General features: G+C 34.7%; 1 protein-coding gene across 2 annotated transcripts in view; it reads right to left on the bottom strand.

Moving 5' to 3' along the window:
• ARL15 (ARF like GTPase 15) overlaps window positions 1-25,453 on the bottom strand; it is a 574,803-nt gene extending 549,350 nt beyond the window's left edge. The window contains exon 1 of one of the 2 annotated variants that reach the window (XM_074282526.1): window positions 25,272-25,453. The gene's annotated coding sequence lies outside the window, so the exon portion shown is untranslated. The remainder of the gene's footprint in view (window positions 1-25,271) is intronic. The other variant, XM_074282520.1, reaches the window with a different exon arrangement.
• Between the last annotated feature and the right edge of the window lie 305 nt (window positions 25,454-25,758).

Genomic DNA, 25,758 nt, shown 5'->3' with positions numbered 1-25,758 from the left:
ATAATTTTGATTATTTAACTTAGGGGCACTACTTGCCTCAAGCAGCCCTCTTCCTTGGGAATCCCTCCCCCTTAGAGTCCCTCTCCCTTTCTTATATTATACCTTTCCATTACTATTTCTGCATTCTCTTCTATTTAGCCTAGTCCTTTTCAATGAGGTGAGAGAAGTTTTTCTGTAAGCCAAATATGTTTAATATTTTCTCTTTGAGCCAAATCTGATGAGAGTAAGATTCACACAATGTTCATCCCCCTCCCTTCTTTTCCTCAGATACAATAGGTTTCCTTTGCTTCTACATGAGAAGTAATTTCCTTCTTTTTACCTTCACTTTTCCCTTTTATTCCTTTCCACTTCTAGTTCCCTTTTTATAACAGTAAAATCAAATTGTACATGCACTCTCTATGTATGCCCATAACAGAAATACAGTTCTCAAGAGTTCTTTCTACCTTTTTATGCTTCTCTTGAGACCTATATTTAGAGGTCAAGTTTTTTGTTTAGATCTGTTTTGTGTTTTTTTTTTTCATCAGAAATAAATGGAATTCACCAGTTTCATTGAAGGTCCATCTTCTTCCCTGGAAGAAAATGCTCAATTTAACTGGGTAGTTTATTTTTGGCTGCATTCCAAGTTCCTTTGCCCTTTCAGAATATCAAATTCCAGGTTCTTCAGTCCTTTAATGTGGATGCTGCTAGATCCTGAGTGATCCTTATTGTGGCTTCTCAGTTTCTGAATTTTTTTTTCTAGCTGCTTGTAATATTTTTTTCCTTAGTCCAATAGTTCTGAAATTTAGCCACAATATTCCTTGGAGTTTTAATTGTGGGATCTCTTTCAGGAGGTGTTCAATGAATTGTTTCAATGGTTATTTTACCTCCTGATTCTACCACATCTGGGCAGTATTCTTTGATGATTTCCTGAAAAATAGTGTCTAGGCTCTTTTTTTCATCATGATTTTCAGGGAGTCCAATCATCCTTAGATTATCTCGCCTAGATTTTCCAGGTCTGTTGTTTTCCCAAGTAGATATTTAACTTTTTTTTTTTTCAATTTTTTTGGTTTTACTTAACTGATTCTTGATGTCTCGAGTCATTCATTTCCATTTGTTCAATTTTGATTTTTAATTAATTATTTTCTTCATTTGTTTTTTTAAACTTTTTTTTCTATTTGTCCAGTTGAGTTTTTAAATGAGTTGTTTTGTTCTATGGTAATTTTTTCCATTTCACAAAATTTTTTTTGAGGATTTATTTTCTTTTTCCAATTCACAAATTCTGTTTTCCTGGAAGTTTTTTTTTAAATTGGTAGAATATATCAGTTACTTCCTGAAATCCCAAACTGAAAACTCTCAGAATATCATAGCCAAAAACCAAGACCTTAGAGTTCAAGTATTATGCTACTACAGTTAGGATTACACAAGATTTAGCAGCTATAATTAGGAAGGAATAGAGAGCTTAGAAATTATATTCCAAAAGATATTATTGGCTTATAACCAAGAATAACTTACTCAGTAAAATTTAACATAATCCTACAGGTGGAGGAAAAAGTAGACCTTTAATAAAGTGGGAAATTTCCAAGAATTTCAGATGAAGAGATCAGAGTGCATAGAAATTATGAAATACAAACACAAATGATAAATTAAACAGAGGGCCTGAGTGTGCTAAAATATAGCTTTTCTTATATTTTGATGATCTTAAGAGAATAAAGAAAAGAGAGAGAGAAAAGATTATACTCTGGAAGAAAGAAAGAAGAAGGATGAAAGGACATTCTATTTCATTTAATCAAGGTATACAAGTAGATTATACAAACAAGGAAGAAACATTGAAAGGAGTGGGGAATCATTTGACTCTCATAATCTAAATCAGAGAAAGGATGGAACAGTGTAGACAAAATTTTGTATAGAAATACATTCAAGTCAACACAAAAACAGGAGGGAATAGGAAGAGAGAAGAAAAAGGAATAGCAGAGAGGAGAGATTTAGAGGGGACTAATAATAAGTAAAATAAATTCAAACCTTGGAAGGTAATGAAGAAAGGTTTTAAAATTTTTATTATTTTTTTGTGAGGCAATTAGGGTTAAGTGACTTGTCCAGGGTCACATGGCTAGCGTGTCTGAGGCTGGATTTGTATGCTTAGTGTCAGTGTCATTTTTGATGTAATATAATTCTAATCAGCTTTCCCTCTTCTTTCCTACGCAAATAGACCTCAATCAAATTTCTTCACCTGTTCTTTTCTTTTAGGAAGTATAATTTTTTTTGCTTTATTTTTTTCACTGTTTTTTGCAATATGATTAATATGGAAATACTTTGCATGATTTTACATGTAATTGTGATTACATTGATAGATTGTTTGCCTTCTCAGTGGATGTGGGAGGAGTGGGAAAGAGGAAGAGAAAATTTAGAAGGAAAAGAATGTTAAAAAATAAAGGATAAGTTTTTAAAAATTTGTGGACTCTAGTCAAAGTATCCTTTGGGAGAAAATAGATTAACTCTAAACATGTTCATTTACAAAACAGAAAGAGATAATCATTATGTTTTAAACTAAAAATATAGAAAACCAACATTTTTTTAAAACCCCAATTAAACACTAAAATAGAAATCCTGAACATAAAAGAATTAAATTGAAAGCAAATTATGTTATATACCTATAATATGATATCTTGTAATAAATAATATTGTACATATAGAGAAGAATAATTATTTTACTTCTTTGGTGTTATACCAATCAAATCACTAAAAAATTACTTTACGAAGGTGGAAAAATTAAAAATAAAATTCATCTCAAAGAACAAAAGATCAAGAGTCTCAAGGAAAATGATGAAAAAAAATGAGGAGAAAAGACCCAGGTTATTTTTGGTTATCATTATCTTTATTATTGTTATTATTATTTAGCATTGTTTAATTTATTATTGATTTCATCTTTTTATTTTTTAATTTGTTTTATTTAAAAACAGAATAAGAAAAAAGAAAAATAGAAAAGGAATATAAAACAAAACAATGTTCTCTTGAACATTGCTATGTGCCCAACAAAACATTAGAAAGGATTCAAAATATATAACAACAAATGACCAGTTCAAGAAAGTATATATTAGTAGATGAAATTATTTTCATAACTGTTCATTTTTTAAAATTTCCTTATTAATTGTTCTTTTATTCTCTGTTGCAAACCTTTTCCCACTTTATTCTTTTTTTTTCTCCTTTTTATTCCCCACTATTCTAAGCAGGCTATAGTTAAGAAAGTATATATTTAGATATACATATGTAGATATATACATACACATACATATATACACACAGACTCCCTCCTCCCCATACATACCTTCCCTATCCCTGTTGGCTCTTTATTTTAATTCTGCTCCTTAACTTGCCTTGCTATCACTTAACCTCCCCCCACCTATGGATCTCTCCCTTGTCTTCCCTCATCCTTTGCTTGCCAGTCCTCCTATCCCTCCTCCCTTATTTCTTTATAGATTTTTGGAGGGTACTACACCCTTCATGATATATTTGTATGGTTGCCTATTTAACCCATTCCTGATGTGAGTAGGTTTTCAGAACTACAAACCCTCTTCCTCCTCTAATGTCTTTATGTCTACATCTCATTTGTATAATATAATTATTAGTTTTACCCTAACTTCCAATCTTTCTTTTGAGCTACTGTATGTCAATCTTAAACATATGGTATACATTTCCTAAGTAAAAAGAACAAAAAACAAAAAAAAAACTATTTGTCCAGTGTTGAGTTCCTTGAAATTGATCTTTGATTTTGGCTCTTATATATTAAATTTTCTATTAAGTTTGAGTTTGATTGATACAAAGTCCTGAAAATCTGCAAGTTCATTAAATGTCCATTTTTTTCTCATTCAGTATTAGAGATAATTTTGCTGGATATGATATTTTTAACTGCGGACCTAATTCTTTTGATTGTTGGTAGATATGATTTCAGGACCTGTGGTCTTTTATTGTGCTGCTGATAAGTCTTGTATAATTCTAATTGTAGCTCCAGTATATTTGAATTTTTTTTTCTTGTTTCTTGCCAAACTTTCTCTTTCACCTGGGATTTCAAAATTTGGCAATAATATTCCTATGTGTTTCGCAAAGAGGATTTCATTGAGGTGGTGATTAGTGGGTTTTTTCCCTATTTTTACTTTCCCCTATATTCTAACCCTCCAGGACAATTTTCTTGGATTACTTCTTGTATTATTATGTCAAGGGTTTTTTTTTTTGGTCACAACTTTCAAGCACTCCCAATTATTTTTATATTTTCTCTTCTTGATCTGTTCTCCAGATCTGTCATTTTTCTTCCCATTCTGTCCTGTTTTTTAATTCTTTAGAGTCTGTTTTATTATTTCTTAGTCTCTCATAGCTTCGCTGGCTTCCCTTTGCCCAATTCCAATTTTCAAGAATTATTTTCACTTTGAGACTCTGTATCTTCTTTTCTAGCTTTTAGTTTGTTTTTTTTTCCCCATAATTTTCTTGTTTTTCTTGGATGGTTTTTATTTAGTTAGTTTTTCCTCAATGTATCTCATTTGATTTTTAAATTCTTTTTTAAATTCTTCTATAAATTCTCTCTGAGCAGAGAGTCATTATTACTCTTCGGGGTGGAAGCTTTTTTTAATTTCAGTGTCCTCCTCTTAAGTTGAATCCCAGTCTTCCCTGTTCCTACAGAAAGCTTCTATGGTGGTGGTCTTTCTTTGATGCTTCATTTTTATTTATTTATTTTTTTTAAAATAAGAGGTATTAGTATAAGTACCTCTAATCCTGGGGTGGGCAGGATGGTGTCTCTGGCTTTACTTCAGGTCTCTCCTCTGACCAAGGACCCTAAATGCAGAACTCCACCATCCTACAAATGCCCGCAGCCAGCACCTTCCCTGACCCTGACTCACTTGCTTCCCTGACTCACGTGCTGGTTTCTTCTTGTGCACTCACGTGCTGGTTCCTACTTGCTCAGAGGCTTAGCTCTGCAGTACAGCCAGACCTGGTGTTCCTAATCAGTTGAGGTTCACTCAGGCTTCCCAGACTCAGACCCCAACACCACATGCTGTCCAGGAGGTGAAAATTTCTGTGGTTCCTGCAGAGGCTCCAGCTAAACCCAGCTAACACCACCCCTCCTCATTTGATGTCTACGGAGGTGGCCTGGAGGTGTTTGTACTTCACAAGGGTTAATCCTGGCCCCGAGTTTTTCTTCAGATTTTCTTGAGTTATACCTGGAGAATCCCTGTTCTGTACCAAGTCTTTTTTTATTTTTTACCAGTCTATGTTTGCCTAGAGGCACAAATTTGCTATTTGTGGGGAAAATTTGGAGAGCTCAAAATTTACCAACCTACCTTGCCATCTTTCCAGAATCCTCCCAGGGACCTAGATTTAATAGGAGTCAAACTATGTTACAAAATAGTAATCACCAAAAATGATTTGGTCCTGGTTATACATGTTTATGTGTGTGTGGATAGATAGATAGATAGATAGATAGATAGATAGATAGATAGATAGATAGATCTGTGTAGCAGATTAGGTATATAAAACAAGGGATCCAAATAATTAAGATAACTATTTTATTGTGTTGATTCAGCCTACCAGAAATTATTACATTTCTCTAATATCTGTATCTATCTCTGAAGAATATTTTGTAACTATACTCAATCAGTTTTTGTGTGTATTGTCAGGTAGACTTTATTGTAAGCATGACCCCAAAGTCTACTAATTATTAGAGTAAATAGTTAGCCTATTATACTATTTGACAAAACTGCTTGGAAAACTGGCATATAGTTTGGCAGAAGTTAGATTTTGACTCATCTCTTACAACACACACAAAGATAAATTCCAAATAGATATATGACTTAGATATAAAAGAATCCAAAAGTTAATACTACTTCTATCTGACCACAAATCCTCTCTACAGTGTACCAACCAAATAGTCATTTAGTTTCTTCTTAAAGATCTTTATCAAGGAAAAAAAGAAAAAAACAAAACACTACAACTTAATATTTCACTTTGAAATAGCTCTTGTTTTTATAAAAGAAAAGTTTTCGTTAAATCAATTCCAAATCTGTCTTTCTACATTTCCATGATTTGCTCCTACTTTGGCCCTCTAATTCCCTTCAAGAATCCTAATCTGAACCAGACCTAGAATCCTAGGCAAATAGAACTAGGCCTAGACAAAAAAACGAAAAGTGTAAAATAAGTATCTCTGCTCCATAATGTTCCCTTTTCTGAAAAGTTCTTCAAATTATTGGCAATTAGTCTCACTCAGCCTTTTAGAGACATTCCATTGCAATGCTCTTAGGTTGGCCCAAGTCATATACTAGGATCATAATTAATGATGGAAACAATATATTTAATATTAGATGTTTTAATACTTGATTGGTGAATGCTCTCTTACCATCAAACAGTAAGTAATATAACCCTGATATATTTTAAATCTAAATCTCAGCTTGGAGTATATTACAGTGACTATAGTTTTTCCCCCTTTTTTTCCTGAGGTAATTGGGGTTAAGTAGCTTGCCCAAGGTCACACAGCTAGAAGTGTCTGAGTCTGGATTTGAACTCAGGTGTTTCTGACTCCAGAGTCAGTGTTCTATCCTTTGGGCTACTAGCTGCCCCTATTTTTCCTCTTTAAATAAGCCTTAAACTCTTAGTAAAGGAACAATTAAGATTAAGACATGTTTATATATCCTCTACCAAAGGATAAAATTTTGTTTTGTTTTTTCTTTTATAATTATATATTTTTACAGTACATATGCATGAGTAATTTTTTTTATAACATTATCCCTTGTATTCATTTTCCCAAATTTTCCCCTCCCTCCCTCCACTCCCTCCCCTTGATGACAGGCAATCCCATACATTTTACATGTGTTACAATATAACCTAGATACAATATATGTGTGTAAATACCATTTTCTTGTTGCACATTAAGTATTAGATTCCGAAGGTATAAGTAACCTGGGCAGACAGACAATAGTGCTAACAATTTACATTCACTTCCCAGTGTTCCTTCTCTGGGTGTAGTTGTTTCTGTCCATCATTGATCAACTGGAAGTGAGTTGGATCTTCTTTATGTTGAAGATATCCACTTCCATCAGAATACATCTTCATACAGCATTGAAGTGTACAGAGATCTTCTGGTTCTGCTCATTTCACTCAGCATCAGTTGATGTAAGTCTCTCCAACCCTTTCTGTATTCCTCCTGTTGGTCATTTCTTACAGAGCAATAATAATCCATAACCTTCATATACCATAATTTACCCAACCATTCTCCAACTGATGGACATCCATTCATCTTCCAGTTTCTGGCCACTACAAAAAGGGCTGCCACAAATATTTTGGCACACACTGGTCCCTTTCCCCTCCTCAGTATTTCTTTGAAATATAAGCCCAGTAGTAGCACTGCTGGATCAAAGGATATGCACAGTTTGATAACTTTGGGGGCATAGTTCCAAATTGCTCTCCAGAATGGCCGGATTCTTTTACAACTCCACCAACAATGTATCAGTGTCCCAGTTTTCGCACATCCCCTCCAACATTCATCATTATTTGTTCCTGTCATCTTAGCCAATCTGACAGGTGTGTAGTGGTATCTCAGAGTTGTCTTAATTTGCATTTCTCTGATCAATAGTGATTTGGAACACTTTCATATGAGTGGATATAATTTCAATTTCATCATCTGAGAATTGTCTGTTCATATCCTTTGACCATTTATCAATTGGAGAATTGTTCAGTTTCTTATAAATTAGGGTCAGTTCTCTATATATTTTGGAAATGAGACCTTTGTCAGAACCTTTAACTTTAAAAATATTTTCCCAATTTGTTACTTCCCTTCTAATCTTGTTTGCATTGGTTGTACAGAAACTTTTTAGTTTGATGTAATCAAAATCTTCTATTTTGTGATCAATAATGATTTCTAGTTCTCCTCTGGTCATAAATTCCTTCCTCCTCCACAGGTCTGAGAGATAGACTATTCTCTGTTCCTCTAATCTATTTATGATCTCATTCTTTATGCCTAAATCTTGGACCCATTTTGATCTTATCTTGGTATATGGTGTTAAGTGTGGGTCCATATCTAATTTCTGCCATACTAATTTCCAGTTTTCAAAGGGTAAAATTTTGTAAAGAAAAAGGTAGCTAGGTCCTAGAAAAGCCTTTGAACCATACTTCCATTAAGTCAGGGTTCCCTGAGGCAGCTAGGTAGCCTTAGAATCAGGAAGACCTGAGTAAATTCAATATACCCTGAATACTAATCCACTTAATTTATGCTTGCCTCAGTTTCCTAAACTGTAAAATAAGGATTAAAAATAACGCCTACTTCCACAAGTTGCTATGAAGATCAAATGAGATAATATTTGCAACAGTACTTAATACGGGAGTTAAAACATTTGTAATTACTCTAATAAATGCTTTTTCCCCTTTCCCCATGTAAGCTGGGTTCAATGAAACTGGTAAACCTATGCATTTTATGAATTTGAAAATATTCTTTTAAGAAAGGGTTTGTAGACTTCACCAGATTGCCAAAGAAACCCATAATACAATAAAAGTTAAGAATTTCTGGTCAGAGTTAATGCCCCTTTCCCTGAGGGCTTCCCTCATTACCTTTCTTCACTCAGTGTCTAATTCAACCCTGGTTCTAGAACAAAGACTGCCATGGAGAAGAGTGATTACGTGTGCCCTCCTTAACCCTTATAGGGCAGAGCTAGAAGCAGAGGGTGGAAGGTGTGGAAAGGTAGATTTTGGCATGATATAAGGAAAAATTTCCTAACAATTGGAACTATCCAAAGTGGAATGAACTGCTCCAAAAGGTCGTGCCCCATCCCTATAGATTTTCAAGAGAAGGATGGGTGGTGACTTGTGTGAGGATTTTATGTTCCTCTTTAGGTGTCAGTTGGATTAGAATAATTGATTCCCCTTTCAATTTCTCTGATTCTATTCCTGTGATTATATATAACAGAAAAGAAAAGGAAAACTCTCTATTATTTTATGTTTCTCTTTTCTGTTTTCCTTCCTCTCACTGTAATTCTTTTTTTTCTTTTTTTTTGTCTCATCTCATCCATCCTCAAGAATTTTCCCATATAGTTTTTGCTTTGTCTACTAATTGAGGAAGTCTGTTTTATTTCTCCCCAATTAGTTGGATGCCTTCTTGCCAAAACTGTGCTGCTCACTCAGCACTGTTAGCAATCAGTCAACATTTGTAGGTTCAAATAGGGCAGCTCGTTCATCTTGCTGATGTGCACTTTGTGGTTTCACACTTAGAAATAGAAATTGGGTAATGGAACTCTAGGTTAGTGGGATGATGTTGGGATGAAAATGTAGCTGGATGTTTCTTTGTGAACTTCAAGAGCTAATCTGGATTGGTGAGAAGTTTGACTGTACTTCAAAAGTTGCAAAAAACAGGGGAAATGATAACCAAACACAAAGCTTACTGTGCCACATTATTTCATCTGTGAAATGGGGATAATAATTCCTATAATTCTGACTTCACAGATGCAAGGAAAACACTTTGGAAACCTCTATACCAACAGGGTCAAACTTGGCTATAAGCAGCAGCAAAACTCTTAAGTACAGACCAAACTAGATTAAAATGTGATTGGGAAATGTTAACAACATAAATAAAAAAATACAATATGACATAGATATTGTTAATTTGTGATTTTTTTAAGCGAAAATGTGGCCCACAGAGTTCTATTTCTTTTTTTAATGGTATTTTATTTTTCCAAATACATACAAAGATAATTTTCAACATTCACCTTCACAACACCTTGTGTTCCAAATTTTTCTCACTCTTCTCCCCACTCTGTTCTCCCCAATACAGCAAGCATATTGATATAGATTAAATGTGTGCAATTCTTCTAAATATATCTCCATGTTCATCATGCTGAACAAAAAAATAATATCAAAAAGGGAAAAAACATGAGAAAGGGAAAAAATCCAAGCAAACAAACAACCACAAAAGATGAAAATACTATGCTTTGATATACAGTATTCATAGTTCTCTCTCTGGATGTAGATGGCATTTTACATCACAAGTCTATTGGAATTTCCTTGAATCACCTCACTGGTGAAAAAAGCCAAGTTTATCACAAATTGATCATCACATAATCTTGTCGCTGTGTACAGTGTTCTCTTGGTTCTGTTCATTTCACTTATGACAGTTCATGCAAGTCTTTGCAGGCTTTTCTGAAATCAGACTGCTTATCATTTCTTATAGAACAACAATATTTCATTACATTCATATACCACAACTTACTCAGCTATTCCCCAACTGATGGACATTCACCCAATTTCCAGCTCCTTGCCACTGCTACAAACATTTTTGTACATGTGGGTCCTTTCCCCTCTTTAATTATCATAGCCCTGTTTTTATTTATTTTATCCCACTGTTCTACACTGTTCCTACTGATGTACAATAACTACTTCCTTTTTTTTTAAGTTTTTTTTTATTTTCAAAATACATCCACAGATAGTTTTCAGTATTCACTCTTGCAAAACTTTTGTGTTGCAAATGTTTTTTCTCCCTCCCTTCCCCATATCTTTCACTTAGACAGCAAAAAAAAATCACAGCAAGTAATCACCTCTTTAGACCATAACAGGTATCAGTCTAATGGAAAGAATAGTGTATTAGAAATCAGTCTAGTCCTGTTTCTAGCCACCCATATGGCTTTGGGCTAGTCACTTAACTTTTTATTTCAGTTTCTTAACCAGGAAAATGAATTGGATTTGGAAGTCCCTTCCAGTTTAAATCTATGACCCTATGAAGACAATCTTATAGGCACCATGGCCCTGCTGAATTATCTACATTGCTGAGGATCTAAGGTGTCCAGGAAAGAGGCATGTAACTGGAGGAGAGCTGGATCAAGAATGTCACAAAGGACATATAGTAACATCACACTGCTCATTTAGATCTGAGATGAGTCATAAAACTTGCTGAGAGACAACTTCTCTCATTGACTTTCTGTTGTTTATCTCAGGAATTCTTAGCCTCAAAATCTGCAAATAGATTTCAGGGCTCTTTATAATTGTTTAGGGTGAAGTATATACGTGTAAGGGGCAGAAGATGCATCCTTATATACACTAATCTCTAACTGAAATTTGGCGGTTTTTTCTGTTGTAAATATAGACAACCATTTTTTATTATAGCTTTTTATTGACAAAAAAGCAGTGTTTTGCAACACTGAACCTTGTAAAAACTTCTGTTCCAACTTTTCCCCTCCTTTTTTCCACCCACTCCCCTAGATGGCAGGTGGTCCCATACATGTTAAATATGTTAAAGTATATGTAGACAACCATTTCGAGAAAGGATCCATAAGATTCATCAAACTGTAAAAGGGGTCAGTGATGGAAAAAAAAAGTTAAGAACCTTTGAAAGTCTGAAACAATAGTGAGAGACCAATTTAAGGGAAAAAAAAAAACACCACCACATTCATATTGATTCTCTCAAGAGTCTCTATTCTTAGCCAGCTTAGAAAATTAAATTGTCTAAGGAGATTAACAATTGGAATAATCCTCAAGAAGTATTATTATTCAATATCCTTGGTACTGGGTGGAACAGAAGTGTCTTACCAATTTAGTATCTTACCATCTCTGCTATTATCTGAATCTGTAGAAGCTATCTTCTATTCAAAATCAATGATGCTATTAATTAAGGTGATAATTTTGTTATTTTTACTTTTCTCTGGTTCATTAATTGTTTTAAACACACATTTCCTTATGAATTATGTTGGGAGAGAAAAATCAGAACAAAAGGGAAAAACCATAAAAGGAAAAAAATAAAGAAGAAGAAAAAGCAAAAAAGTGAACATAGCATGTGTTGATTTACACTCAGTCTCCATAGTTCTCTGGATGCAGATGGCATTTTCTATCCAATGTTTATTGGGATTGTTTTAGATTACTGAACTACTAAGAAGACCAATTCTTTCATAGTTCAGCATCTCCCAATCTTGTTGTTACTTGTGCAATCTATTGCTAGTTCTGCTTGTTTCACTCAGCATCAGTTCATGTAAATTTTCCCAGACTATGGTGATTTCTTATCAGGAAATAGGTTATGTTCTATGAGAGAAGAAAGAAAACTAGAGGACATAAGAAGTTCTAGAGCAGTTGCAGACAGAAAGAAAAAGCATTAGGCCACGGGTTCTAAAACACTTTTTGTGTTATGAACCCCAATAAATTGGATAAACCTCACTCTCAAAATAAGATTTTTTTAAAAACATAAAATAAAATACAAAAGACTACAAAGGAAAATATTTATATTGAAATGAGGGTATCAAAATATTATTTTAAGATTCATGGACTGGCAATTCATAGCAGCTAAATAATGAAGTAGATAGAGCACTTACTCTGGAGTTAGGAGGGCCTGAATTCAAATTCAGCCTCAGACATTTGTTATTTACTGTGTGATTCTGGGTGAGTCACTTAGCCCTGATTATTTCACCACCATCACCATCATCACCACCACCACCTTCTCCCCTCTTCCCCCCACCCAAAAAAAAAAAATCATGGACTAAATGTTAAGGACCATTAGAACAGGGAAGATGATCTGATAACAGTGTGGTAAACTAGCAGAATAAAAGACACATAATAATGAGGTTTAATGAAGACTAAAGTTTAATGACACAACTGTGTGACGTGAACTGTGCGACTTTTATTCTTTGAACTCTAAATTTTTAGGCTAAATTTTTCCTTATTTGTAAAATTGAAAGTCAAACCTCTAAAAGTCCTTACTGACTACATGATTAATTCTGCCATGGAGGTAAAAATGGGGAATGTTGGCCCAACTTTGCATCTGACTTGTGTGTGCGCACTTTGTCTACAAATCTACTCCTGAAAAGGGGTGCTCCAGTGCTTGTGTGGTCGACCACCCCCAGACAAATCTGACTCATAAGAGGTAAATTGAAACAGGAGTAGAGTTGCTTCATTCAACTTCCTTCTAAAATTAAAGCAGGAAGATGTTGATTGAAGGGTGTTTAGCTCTTCATAGCTTATAGAAAAGATTAGATGTTATTCATATCCTCATTACTGGAACAGACACGGAAATTTGGGCTTTGGAAAGAAGTGCTGGTCTGATTGGGGAAGTTTGGAAAAAGGATTTTAAAGTAAACTACAATTCCAAGAGCTCAAGCTGAAGCATCAATTAGAGGAGTCAGAGAGCAGAGGGAAATGTGCTCTAATTTAGGACTGGTAAGCTTCCTAAGTATTTAAGGGCAGGTCTACTTTTAGAGAAGCTTCCAAGTTCTTTATTTAAGAAGTTTTTGGATGTTGATAATGAATATGTTTACATTACCCGACCCCATCATTTTTTTTTTTTTTTGGCAACTAAATTTTTAAGGTTACAATTAAGAAGAGGGATAGCAATGTGACTTCAGAGAGATCATTACTTAATTCTTCCCTTCTGATGTCCAAAAAATGGTATTTCTTTTAAAATAGGGGGTTTTTACAACCATTTGGACATGTATACATATATTGTATTTAATTTATACTTTAACATATTTAACATGTATTGGTCAACCTGCCATCTGGTGGGGTGAAGGAGGAGAAAAATTAGAACAAAAGGTTTGGCAATTGTCAATGTTGTAAAATTACCCATGCATATATCTGGTAAATAAAAACTATTATAAAAAATAAAATAAAATAGGGGATTTTAACCTAGTTTTTAACATGGACCCCTTTGACAGACCAACAGACCCCCTTCTGAGAATAAGGTACTTAAATGCATAAAATAAAATACATTGAATTATAAAGAAAAGTTGAAATGTAGTTATCTTTCTATCCCTCTCTGCATTCTTCCATCCACCCATCCATCCATCCATCCATTTATTCATTTATTCACAGACCCTAGGTTAAGAAACTGAATTAAAAAGCAAAAATTGACGGATGCCAAAATATCTTACCCAACTTAAGTTCTGGCTATGGTTAGTGCCATTTGATACTGAGATCAGTGGGAAGTGTTTGCATAAATCTCTTATTACAGAGAAGAGCAATGTCCCCAGTAGGAACCCATCTCCAAATATTCACAAAAGGAAACTAAGCTCCAAGGGTGCCATCCCTGGCATGCTTATGCCCTGGCTAAATTGGGAATTTTTAGTGGAGTTTCCCAAACAATAAGATCCCATGCACTTCAGACCCAGGCAGAAAACTTGGGCTGTTGCTAAGGCAACCGTTTCCCACAGTGGCAGATTTATAGCTTCTGGGCAGGCGGTCTGAGCCAGAGAAGAAGAGACTCAGTCCCTTTTATATTTCAGTGTCAGATCAAGTACAGCAGCATCTGTACTTGAGGACATTGTACAGGGAGAAGGATCGATTCCCACATTTCCCTGAAATAACAAGATGGTCTCTGAAATACTAGAATGCCAGAAAGATCTTGGAGACAAACATACATACAAAATACCCCTAAAATAAATCATTTTTAAAAACGACATATTGTATTTTCCATTTAAATAGTTCTTTAAATGAGACAGCTTAAAAGTTACCAAGATAAACTGGGCACACCGATTCCCTAGACTGACCGGGAATTGAGTGGGCGAGAAAGAACCTTATGAATACCATTCTGCAGCTATTAAATAAGTACAGATGCTTCTGTCTGGGGTGAGAAAATCATTTGGTTTGACTAGGCTAAGAAGCTAGGAACATTAGGACAGATTGTATTTCTTGTTTATATTTATGAGGGAGATGTGGTAACACGCTGTGATTTGTACAGGTTAAGTATGAGGGAATATAGCCTGAAGAAAGAAGAGGTTGTATACTATGCTCTAATTAATGCTAATATCTGCTGATCTCTGCCCTCTCCACCCCCCCACCTTGAACCAAGATGCCTTTCGTCTCTGATTCCATTTGGGCCCCAGCCATTGGGGGAATATTAGGTAACTAACTGCCTTTGAGGGTGGCTGCTGATGCTGAAACTGGCTCTGCCCCGAGGGTCCGACTGAGCAACCACCTAGGTTTAGATTTCTTGTTTCCCTTTTTTTTTTTTTTTTTAATTCTCCTCCAATCAAAGAAGGAGATGAAGTCCTTGAGAGACAAGATCAAGTTTGGAGAAAAAAAAAGATGGTGTCTATGAGGTTCATCCCTAAAGGAAGAGGTTTAGGTAAACTGGGAGTCAATATTCTCAACTCTAAATTTCAGTATAGAGATTAGGCTCTTTTTTCCCCCTGAGGCAATTGGGGTAAAGTGACTTTCCCAGGTCACACATATAGGAAGTATTAAGTATCTAAAGCATGATTTTAATTCAGGTCTTGCTGACTTCAGGGCTGGTACCCTATTCACTCCACCATTTAGCTGCCTCTATCAGCCTCTTTTAAAATCAAAGATTTTATATTTCTTTCTTTCTTTCTTTTTTTGTTTAGGTTAAATATGAGGAATTCTTTTTTTCTTTGTTTTAAAAAAAAGTTTTTTTTTTTAATTTTCAAGACATATGCATAGATAATTTTCAATATTTACCATTGCAAAACTTTGTGTTCCAAATTTTTCCATCCCTTCCTCCACCTCCTCCTCTAAACAAGTAACCCAATATATGTTAATCTTCTATATATATATTTCCATAATTATTATGCTGCTAAGAAAAAATCATATCAAAAAGGGAAAAATGAGAAGGAAAACAAAACACAAGCAAACACAACAAAAAGAATGAAAATACTATGTTGTGAACCATACGTAGTCCCCACAGTCCTCTCGCTGGGTGTAGATGGCTCTCTTCATCACAAAACCATTGGAACTGGCCTGAATCAACCTCTTGTTGAAAAGAGCCACCTCCATCAGAAATGACAATTGTATAGTCTTCTTGTTGTCATATACAATGATCTCTTATTCTGCTTATTTCACTCAGCATCAGTTCATATAAGTCTCTTCTAGCCTCTCTGTATTCATCCTACTGATCATTTCTTACAGAACAATAATATTCCATAACATTCATATACCACAATTTATTCAGCCATTCTCCAATTGATGGGCATCCACTTAGTTTTCAGTTTCTGGCCACTACAAAGAGAGCTGCCACAAACATTTTTACACATACAGGTCCCTTTCCATTCTTTAATATCTCTTTGGCATATAAGCCCAGTAGTAGCACTGCTGGATCAAAGAGTATGCACAATTTGTTGGCTCTTTGAGCATAGTTCCAAATTGTTCTCCAGAATGCTTGGATCCATTCACATTCCACCAACAATATATTAGTGTCCCAGTTTTCTCACATCCCCTCCAATATTTGTCTTTATCTTTTCCTATCATCTTAACCAATCTGACAGGTGTGTAGTGGTATCTCAGAGTTGCCCTTAATTTGCATTTCTCTGGTCAACAGTGATTTAGAGCACCTTTTCAATATGTATAATTCTTTTAAATACATTTCCATATATGTCATGTTATATAAGAAAAATCAGAACTAAAGAGGAAAAAAACATGAGAAACAAAGAAAAAGTGAAAATACTATGCTTTGATCCATAGTCAGTCTCCATAGTTTTCTCTCTGGATGCCAACAGCATTTTCCATACCAAGTCTATTAGAATTCTTGGCTTATATTTCAATAGATCCATATGGGTATCCCTTTTACTGGGGCAGATCTCACGCCATTCTATAGACTCTTTTCCTCTAATACCCAACTAGAAATATACCCTAGAGCTTAGTTTTAGGTCTCTGATTCTAACAATGGTACCAATGAAATGGGGCTAAAGGGTTGGGAAGCAGGGCAGAATCTTCCCATCTCCTGGTTTCAGTTCTCAGTACATGATTGACCAACCTTCTTTTGCATATATTTGGTGTCTTTTACACAACTTCTTAGTAACAATTCATTGTGGGTAATTCATTGTAGGAACCTTTTTAATGTCCATTATACATCTCTCTAATGCCCTTTGAGAGATCTGCCATTTTGATTCTTCTGAAATTGTGATAGTCTATGATTTGTAGACATACATCATCACCAGAAGAATATTGGTGTTAAAAATGGTTTTAGTTTCAGAGAGGATATTGGGGTCATTAAAAATACATTAAAGAAACATTAGTTCTCCCTAGGCAAGATTTAAAAATGACACCTTCCCTTATGCCTTTCATATTCGCCTGTCCATAGTGGTCTTGGAGCCTTCATAGCAACATATGTGCGTTTGATTAACACAAAATAAATATCTCTGTGCCACAGAAAATGTAACATTCTGGCACTAAAATATACATTTATAATGTAATATTTTAAAAGTCTACCTTGTTATACTCTGTAAGTAGCTGTCTATTAGCCTTGATTCTGGTTCTGGACCAATCTAGCTTAGATGTAAACTATCATTGTTCTTAACTTTGTAGATAAAACTAAAATAAAAATTTGTGTTGGCTAATTTTTTTTAATGTAGCTTCTTCTAAATGCTATGATACTTAAGGGTATATACATATTCATTTATGCAAAACCAGGAACAATATCTTCTAGTCTAGAAATTAATCCCCCCCCCAAATTTCAACTTAATTGAAATTTTTGTTGTTCAGTCTTTAATAGGCAAATAACTCACTAACAATAGGGATATTGATAGTTATAATGAAGTAGGAAATTTGGTGTTGTGGGGCAGGACTTTTGGGCATATCCTATTAGCCTTTTGCCATAAATAGTTGATATGTTCTGAAGAGGCTCTAAACAGCAAAAGGAGTGCAAATGGTAATTATCTTAATAGAACAGAATTATTTTATTTGAACAGAACAGAAAATCTACTTCATCTTGTTTCTTCTCCCCTTCTGTCTTGTCCACTAAATTCAAAGAAGAAGAGATTTTTTTCTATTTTAAACTAGAACATTTCCTTGGATGAAGTTTATGGCCCAGGAAAAAGGAAACAAGGCTGACCTCCTTTGAAAGCTTGACTTCTGACTTTACATGATAGGTGTGCGTCAAAAGAACTCTCTCAGGATGTGTCACACACAAGATGCATTTCCCTTATAGTAAATGCCATTTATATCCAGTGAGAGAATTATAGAGACTGAATATGGATTGAAGCATAATATTTGCACCTTTTTTTTTTTGTTTGTTTGCTTTTTCTTTCTCATGGTTTTTTCCCTTTTGATCTGATTTTTTTGATATAATATGAAAAATATGGAAATATGTTTAAAAGGATTGCATGTTTAACCTATATCAGATTGCTTACTGTCTTGAGGAGGAGGGAGGAAAGAACAGGCGGGAAAAAAAATTTGGAACACAAAGTCTTACAAAAATGATATTGAAAACTATCTGGGGGGGGGCAGCTAGGTGGCACAGTGGATAGAGTAATAGCCCTGAAGTTAGGAGGACCTGAGTTCAAATCTGTTCTCAGATACTTAACACTTCCTAGCTGCTAGACCCAGGGAAAGTTACTTAACCCCAATTGCCTCGGGGGGAAAAACCCAACTATCTTGGGGCAGCTAGATAGCACAGTGGATAGAGCACATGTTTTTGCAAAAATAAAATACTCTGGTGGGGAGAGGTAGAATGGGGAGGAAGAAGCATTTCCCTTGAACCAGTCAGGAGAAAAGTCTCCCTTTAGTTTCAGGAAAATCTCTTTAAGTGAATTCAGAAATTTCCATCTCATGCTCTGGTGAGAAAGTACCATTTAATTGAATTATTTACATCTATGTCTTTATTCAATAAGGAATTAAATACCTACTTAATATATGTTGGTAAATGTTTAACCATCAGCTTTCCAAAAGAAAAATATATCCATGACACACTTTTAAGCTTAGTCTATATTATTATTGTCCATATTAGTTTATTAGTAAAAAACAATGATTAAATTTTTACTCTATACCAAGAACAGTAGCTAGATGGTTCAATGCATGGAGTTCTGGCCCTGGTGTAAGGAGAGGACCCAAGTTCAAATCCGGCCTCAGACATCACTAGCTATGTGTTCTTGGGCAAATTGTTTTAACTTCTGTTTGTCTTAATCAACTGGAGGAGGAAATTGGAAAACCACGCCAGAAAAACTCCTTGGATGTTATGGCTCATAGGGCCATATTGTTGTTGGATAACAACATTAGCTCTTAAGGCTAGAAAGTTGATGAAAAATAAAATAAATCAAAACCTGTTTTGTAGCTTTTATAGATTTCCTACATATAATTGTTCATGCTGAAAATTTAACAATTAATGAAATCGATTCAAAGTGGCTCTAGCACACTCCTGATATATATTTTATATACAGGACACTCTATTGGAGTGAACATTTAGGTTTATCCTTCTGGATGTCAGGTCATAGGAGATCAATTAATCACTCAATAAGCATTTATTAAGTGCCTACTATGTGCCAGGTTCTATGCTAAGCATGGGGTGATGCAGAAGAAGGCAAAGGACAATCTCTGCTCTCAAACAGTTCACTGACATATGAAAAGAACTATATTCTCTAGGATGAGGGAGAAAATAGTGGGATACAAAATGGGAGTCAAAGGTGGAAGATTGCTAGAACAGTCCAACAGGGTTTTAAAATAAGTTGAAAAAAAAGTTTAAGATGGATAGCTGGAAGGAAACAAATGAGGGAAGTGAGATCCAGTCTTTTGACTCCAATCCCAATGCCCCTTTCCTCAAACTACTTAGTGAATTCAAAGGATCAACTTAGAACAAAAACTTAGAATGGTATTTAACATACACAGCATTTGTAGTACTTACTTTGTAAGGTGTTAAAGAAAAAATATTTTTTCTGGAATCTTGGTTTTGCCTCATTACTTACAACTTTTATGAATTTTGGTTTTCTTATAAAATTGGGATGATACTACTTACACCTCCAAATTGCAGGTTTGTTGGGAGGAAAGTATTTTGCAAACCTTAATGAGCTATATAATTCAAACTATTGTTAACAGGTAATGGTAACTTCCTCTCACCAAAAAGAAGAAAATAAATGCATTTAATGTAGAATGTGGCAGTCAGCAGTCATATGGTACCTTCAGCCTAATACTTTGCAAAATTAAATAGAAATTAAATATGCTTTTCACAAAGGCAGCTTGCAATTCCAGAACATTATTTTAGATAAAGCTGATTGTCCATTTCTAGAACCTGTGCATAGCCTGCCCACCATAACTACCACTTTTACAACTTTGAAGTCTATGAGATACTGTGCTTACCTGATTTTCACTGAGTTCTACAACAATCTGATGAAGCAGGTACTAGGGGATTATTATGCCCATTTTACAGCCCTTTGCTCAACAGTGTAAAAAATGGATTTCATATTAGGGGACCTGGATTCAAATCTTGATTGTTATTGATTAATTGTCCCTCATTAACTATAATTTTAAACAGGTCACTTAATCTTTTGGCCTCAGTTTTCTCAACTATAAAGTAAGAGGTCCACCTTAACTATTACCAAAAATCTCTCCTGGCAATAAATCCATTAACATAGGTGGGCAGACTATTTACAGGTTATTGTTCTAGAACTGGAAGGGACCTAGAATCACAATTGAGATCTAGAGAGATTAATTGATTTGCCTGAGATCACACAGATAGTAAAATATCAGATTCAGGATTTGAAATCAGATCTTAGAATTCTGAATCCAGTACCATTCTCATCTGGTTTTAGTATAAAAGCACACTGGCGACTATAATTGATGAGCACAGCAAAGTGAGAGTTCTATCTGCTAAAGTCCCTATCATTTATCTTGATTTTGGACCCAAAATGGCATAGTCATTTAGGATTTTGTTCCTGTTTTTTGACTCTACTTCTACTTCAGGTACCATTTGCCATCTTTTTCCTAGAGATAGGTAAGTAATTAATAGTACATTGGGGCTGAGTTCAAATCCAACTGAGAAAGCCCTTTAATCATTGTTTGCCAAAATTTTCTCAGCTTTAAATTAAGATAACTATAGTACCTATAATACTTAAGGATCCAGTAAAATAATATTTATAAAGTACTCAACATAATTCCTGGTACATAGTAGGAACCTAATAAATGCTCATTGATTTCTTGCCTTCTTTCCTGTTCAGTTCCACTACATGTATTTTCATTACCATCCTTGGCTTATCATTGAATACTTTAAGTCCCTATTAGTACAGAAATGTATCCTTTCAGAACTTCCCTTTTTTTCCAAAATTGATAAAGCTTCCAGAAATGTTATGGAACATGTTCAGCCTTAATCTATGATATATACTGGCCTAGTATCTGGGCAAGGCTTAGGAAAATACTATTGAATCTTTCATTTCAGAGGACCCAAATCCTATTGAGCTTATCAATTGTTTGTAGGTGCTGAGAAGGCTGGCCAGTTTAGAGTGGTCTGAACCTATAAGTCCTTTTGTAATTTCTCTTTACTTCTTTTTCTATGTCACTGAGACTCTTACCCATTCAGTTACCATTGGCAGCTTCTCCCACAAGTTAAAGCCTTCAAAAACCAGAAGGTTAAGGCTACTGAAGCTGAACAAAAAGGAACTCCTGTTCTGGGTCTAGGTAGAAGAAGAAGTCTATTTTTTCTGGAGTTAGAGCTAAACATTAGAAGGTGGTAGCTCTATCGGACTGGCTGTCACTGGAAGTTGAAGTTTTTTCATGTTAAGCATTCCAGAGTCTTATCACAGCCAGTTAACACTTCCTTGAAGAGACCATCAACCAAGGTTATTTATTTTTAAGAATCCGAACCAGACCACAGTGGATAGCAAGGAAGGGCCTTAATCTTACTTGAGTATCATTCCAGGGCTTGGTTTCCTTATTCAAGAAGGACATAGCAGTAAAGACTTAAAGATTTGCATAATAAAGTCTGTTCATTGAAGTTAGCATAAATTTTTCAATCAGGGCTACTGTTAGTTTCTAGTTTTAGATTCCAAAAGAGGGTCTGTTCTCCTTTCTTCACCCATTGTTTATATTCCTTTTCTCTAAATTCAACATAGTAAGTTTTCTGTTGGGTTTAATTTTTTTTAAAGAAGTCAACAATATGTGTATTCTTTCTTAAAAATTTTATTTATGCATATCCCTTTGATTCAGAAGTGTTACTACTGGGATTATATCCAAAAGAGATCTTAAAGAGGGGAAAGGGACGTGTATGTGCAAGAATGTTTGTGGCAGCCCTCTTTGTAGTGGACAGAAACTGGAAACCGAGTGGATGCCCATCAATTGGAGAATGGCTGGGTAAAATGTGATATATGAATGTTATGGAATATTATTATTCTGTAAGAAATGATCAGCAGGATGATTTCAGAGAGGCTTGGAGAGACTTACATTAACTGATGCTGAGTGAAATGAGCAGAACCAGATCATTATACATAACACTTCAACAATACTATATGAAAATGTATTCTATGGAAATGGCTTTCTTCAACAATGAGAGGATCCATCAAATCAATTCCAATTGATCAGTGATGAACAGAACAAGCTACACCCAGTGAAAGAACACTGGGAAATGAGTGTGGACCACAACATAGCATTTACACTCTTTCTGTTATTGTTCACTGGCATTCTTGTTTTTCTTCCCAAGTTATTTTTATCTTCTTTCTAAATCCGATTTTTCTTGTGTAGCAATACAACTGCATAAATATGTATATATATATATATATATATATGTATATATATATTGTATTTAACATATGCTTTAACATATTTAACATGTATAAGACTACCTGCCTTCTAGGGGAGCGAGTGGAGAGAAGGAGGGGAAAAGTTGGAACAGGTTTTGCAAGAGTCAATGTTGAAAAATTACCCAAGCATATTTTGTCAGTAAAAACCCATACTAAAAAAATTTTTGTTTGAATTTCCAAATATATTCCTCTTTATTGCTTTACCCAGAGAGGTATCCCACATAACAAAAAAATGAAAAATAGAGAGGCAGGGGGGAAAGCCATCCAGCAGAACACTGACCAAAACATCAACTGATTCTGACAGTTTGACAGGCAAAAGACCAAAGCTTCATCATTGTGGTGTCCTCCTTTACAAATAATTTACAAATAAATATACTTTCTGATCCTTTCCTGATCAAGCTTGAACAACATAATTATACAATGTTCAAGTATTTGGGGAAGTAGTAGATGTGGGTACATCAACCTGACCTTAGGAAAACCACTTTCAGGATCACAGTCTCTCTTTCTTGCCAAGTGAGTATTTGGTTTTAATTTGCAAACAATACCTTTTGATACCCTTCATGAAAATTAAATTGGTCCTTTTTAATTTTAGGAATGATAAAAATTCCTGGAGCTAGCCCAAATCATTATTAGACAGCTACTTCTCACTCAACTCCTTTTAATTTAATTTTTTGGAAAGAGTAGGAAAGAACAGTAGCTGTTCTTTCATAGCTCTTCTGGAGACTAAATCTATGAAAGAATTTTGTTCTAAATTCCCTTCGTTTCTCAGAGAGATTTAGTATTTGTCAATATGCTCATCTAAAACTTTTAAATTATTCCCTAGAAATATCCTTGGTTTGAAAGAAAATGATTTAAGAAGTTGATTATATTAACGTCATATTGCTTTCCTTCTCAGTGAGCAGGGGAGGAAAAGAATTTGGAACTCAAGAAAAAATAAGAATGTTAAAAATAAATAAATAATATATTTAAGAATGGACAATTAAAAGAAATGTATTATTGACTTAGAGCAAGAAGAGATTTCAGAGCTCATCTAGACCAACCTTTTCATTTTTGAGATGAGGAAACAGGCACACGTAATAAATGACAGTAGTGGGATTTGAACCCAGGGCTTTTGCTTCTTTCTATAACCAGTGTTTTTTGCCCTTCCCCCAAATTTTATTTTAAAAGTGAGTTTTGGCACAAATCTGTTTTTCACATGTTAGGGAATGGTGATGATGGTGACCTGCAAAGATCATTGATTTCTAAAGGAAATATACACATTCCCAATCACATCATTTAAAATTCTTTTCTTCTGGAAAATAACTTTTCCATCTTACAAATAAATGTCATTTAAAGCAATTACATTTCACATTCTTTTATATATTAATCAATTTGGCCAATCAATTTGACTTATGGTATTAGATTTTTTAAAAATATATTTTGGAAAAAATAATTCTAACTAGAGACTCATCTGGAGTTCTTTACTCTCTTTTGAAAATTTAAAAGCTTATTTTTCTTCTGTTGGCAACCAAGAGACTCTGTCTTTAAGAATACAAATCTGGAATGAGTACACTTCAAGAAAACAATCAGAAACTGGTCCCCTTTAGCTTTCCTTTTATGTGAATACTATACCATTAGTTTGGAAGAAAGCATTATTCTTTGAGTAAAAACAACAACAACAACAACAAGAACAACTCATTATCACATGGGTTATGTCAACAAGTTGATCTCAAATCTTACTTTGTTTACCAATGTGAAAATGTCTGGGGATGTAGGACAGAAATTCATGGACTATGTTTTGTACAATCCAGATAGAATGGTGTTCATTTTTGGGGGAGCTACTTAGAATATATTCTAGTGTACATTAGAAACTACATTTTAGGCTTAGAGAAATAATTTTTAAGTAGCTATGCAAATGGTGATGGAGTAGCCTGACCAAATTTGTTGAGATATAGGTGATAAACTGAATAAATTTGTAAATATTTTCCAAGCAGAATATGACGTAATGTTCAGGTAGCACCTGAAATATATGGGACATTAGACAGACCATTGTTAGTGTATTTAAAATGCCATTCCCCCCTTCTCTCATTTTCAAATATAGACTTGACTGATGAAATATTCTACCACTTTCTTCTTCATAAGAAGAAGTGGGATTCTTATATGGGAAGTTACCTTAAATACAGTTCAGATTCCTCAACTTGGTGATCTGAACCTTGGACTCTGAAAGCAAAGATGGTCAACTGGGATCTGTATCCCTGGGACCCAGATATGTTGAATGGCATAATGTACCTTAGCCAGAGAAGAAGGTTAAATCCCTTGTCCATGAAGAACAAACATATTTATGGCATCTGGAGGTAGGTGAGATATGGAAAGGAAGAAGGCCAGGATCTTCTTTTAGGGTGGCCCCAACCATATCACATCTCAGGGGAGCCACTAATAGTGGTGTTGACAAAACTAGAGAACAATACAATACTGCAGCATCTTTTGAATGGCAGAATTACAAAAGACCAGTCTTTTAATTTTCATAGCCATAGAAAAGTTAAGTGGAGGTATGTAGAGCTAAATGATCACAAGGTCACAAGATTAGATCTGGAAGTTAGAGTTGCTCAGCTCCAACTCCCTCATTATACAAATGAGGGAAAAAATGCTATGATTTCTCAACAGCCTCTGATGTCCACAGTCCCTCAATTTTGGAAATGACAGCTTTAATCAATATTTCTTGTTTCTAGTTCCACATGTATAAGCTGATGCAGCCTATATATGTCCGGTTGATACAATTAAGCAAAAAATTTTTTAAATATGTGTTATGTGCCAGGCATTTTTATAGGTATACAAGTACAAAAAACAGAGCAGTCCTACCTTGAAAAAGTTTTCATTGTCTATTCTTGAATGAAGTTTGAGAAAATTCCAAAGTCCCAGTGGTTAGGGCTGGTAACCAGGACATCACAAATAAATTTAACACCACTTACTGGGGTATTTGAATAAGGAATTATAAAGTAACCTATATTCAAGAAGGCCTTCCATGGCTCTAGAATAGTCATGGATACCAGTGAACTCATCTTGCTCACAGCATTCATACAGAGTATCATAGCAACCAAGTTCCCTTTTTCTCTAGAATCAGTCCCAGATGGTTCATTCTGAACTAGCATGGGATTCCTCAGAACTCAGATCAGAGGAAAATGGAAGTTTTACTAGCTTGTTTCTGCCTTTTAGTTTAACTCTTGATCCTCAGGAAATGTAAATTAATTAGCTCTGATAGACCCAGCTCACCTGAAGCCAATTAAAATCTTATTGATGTGCCTAAACCTCTTCCTGAGACAGAACAAGCAAAACAGCCTTGTTTCCT

Source organism: Sminthopsis crassicaudata, chromosome 1 (assembly GCF_048593235.1).
Source record: "Sminthopsis crassicaudata isolate SCR6 chromosome 1, ASM4859323v1, whole genome shotgun sequence".
Classification (NCBI taxonomy): domain Eukaryota; kingdom Metazoa; phylum Chordata; class Mammalia; order Dasyuromorphia; family Dasyuridae; genus Sminthopsis; species Sminthopsis crassicaudata.
Note: the sequence above shows the minus strand (reverse complement) of the source record. Positions and strands in the feature narration are given on the sequence as shown.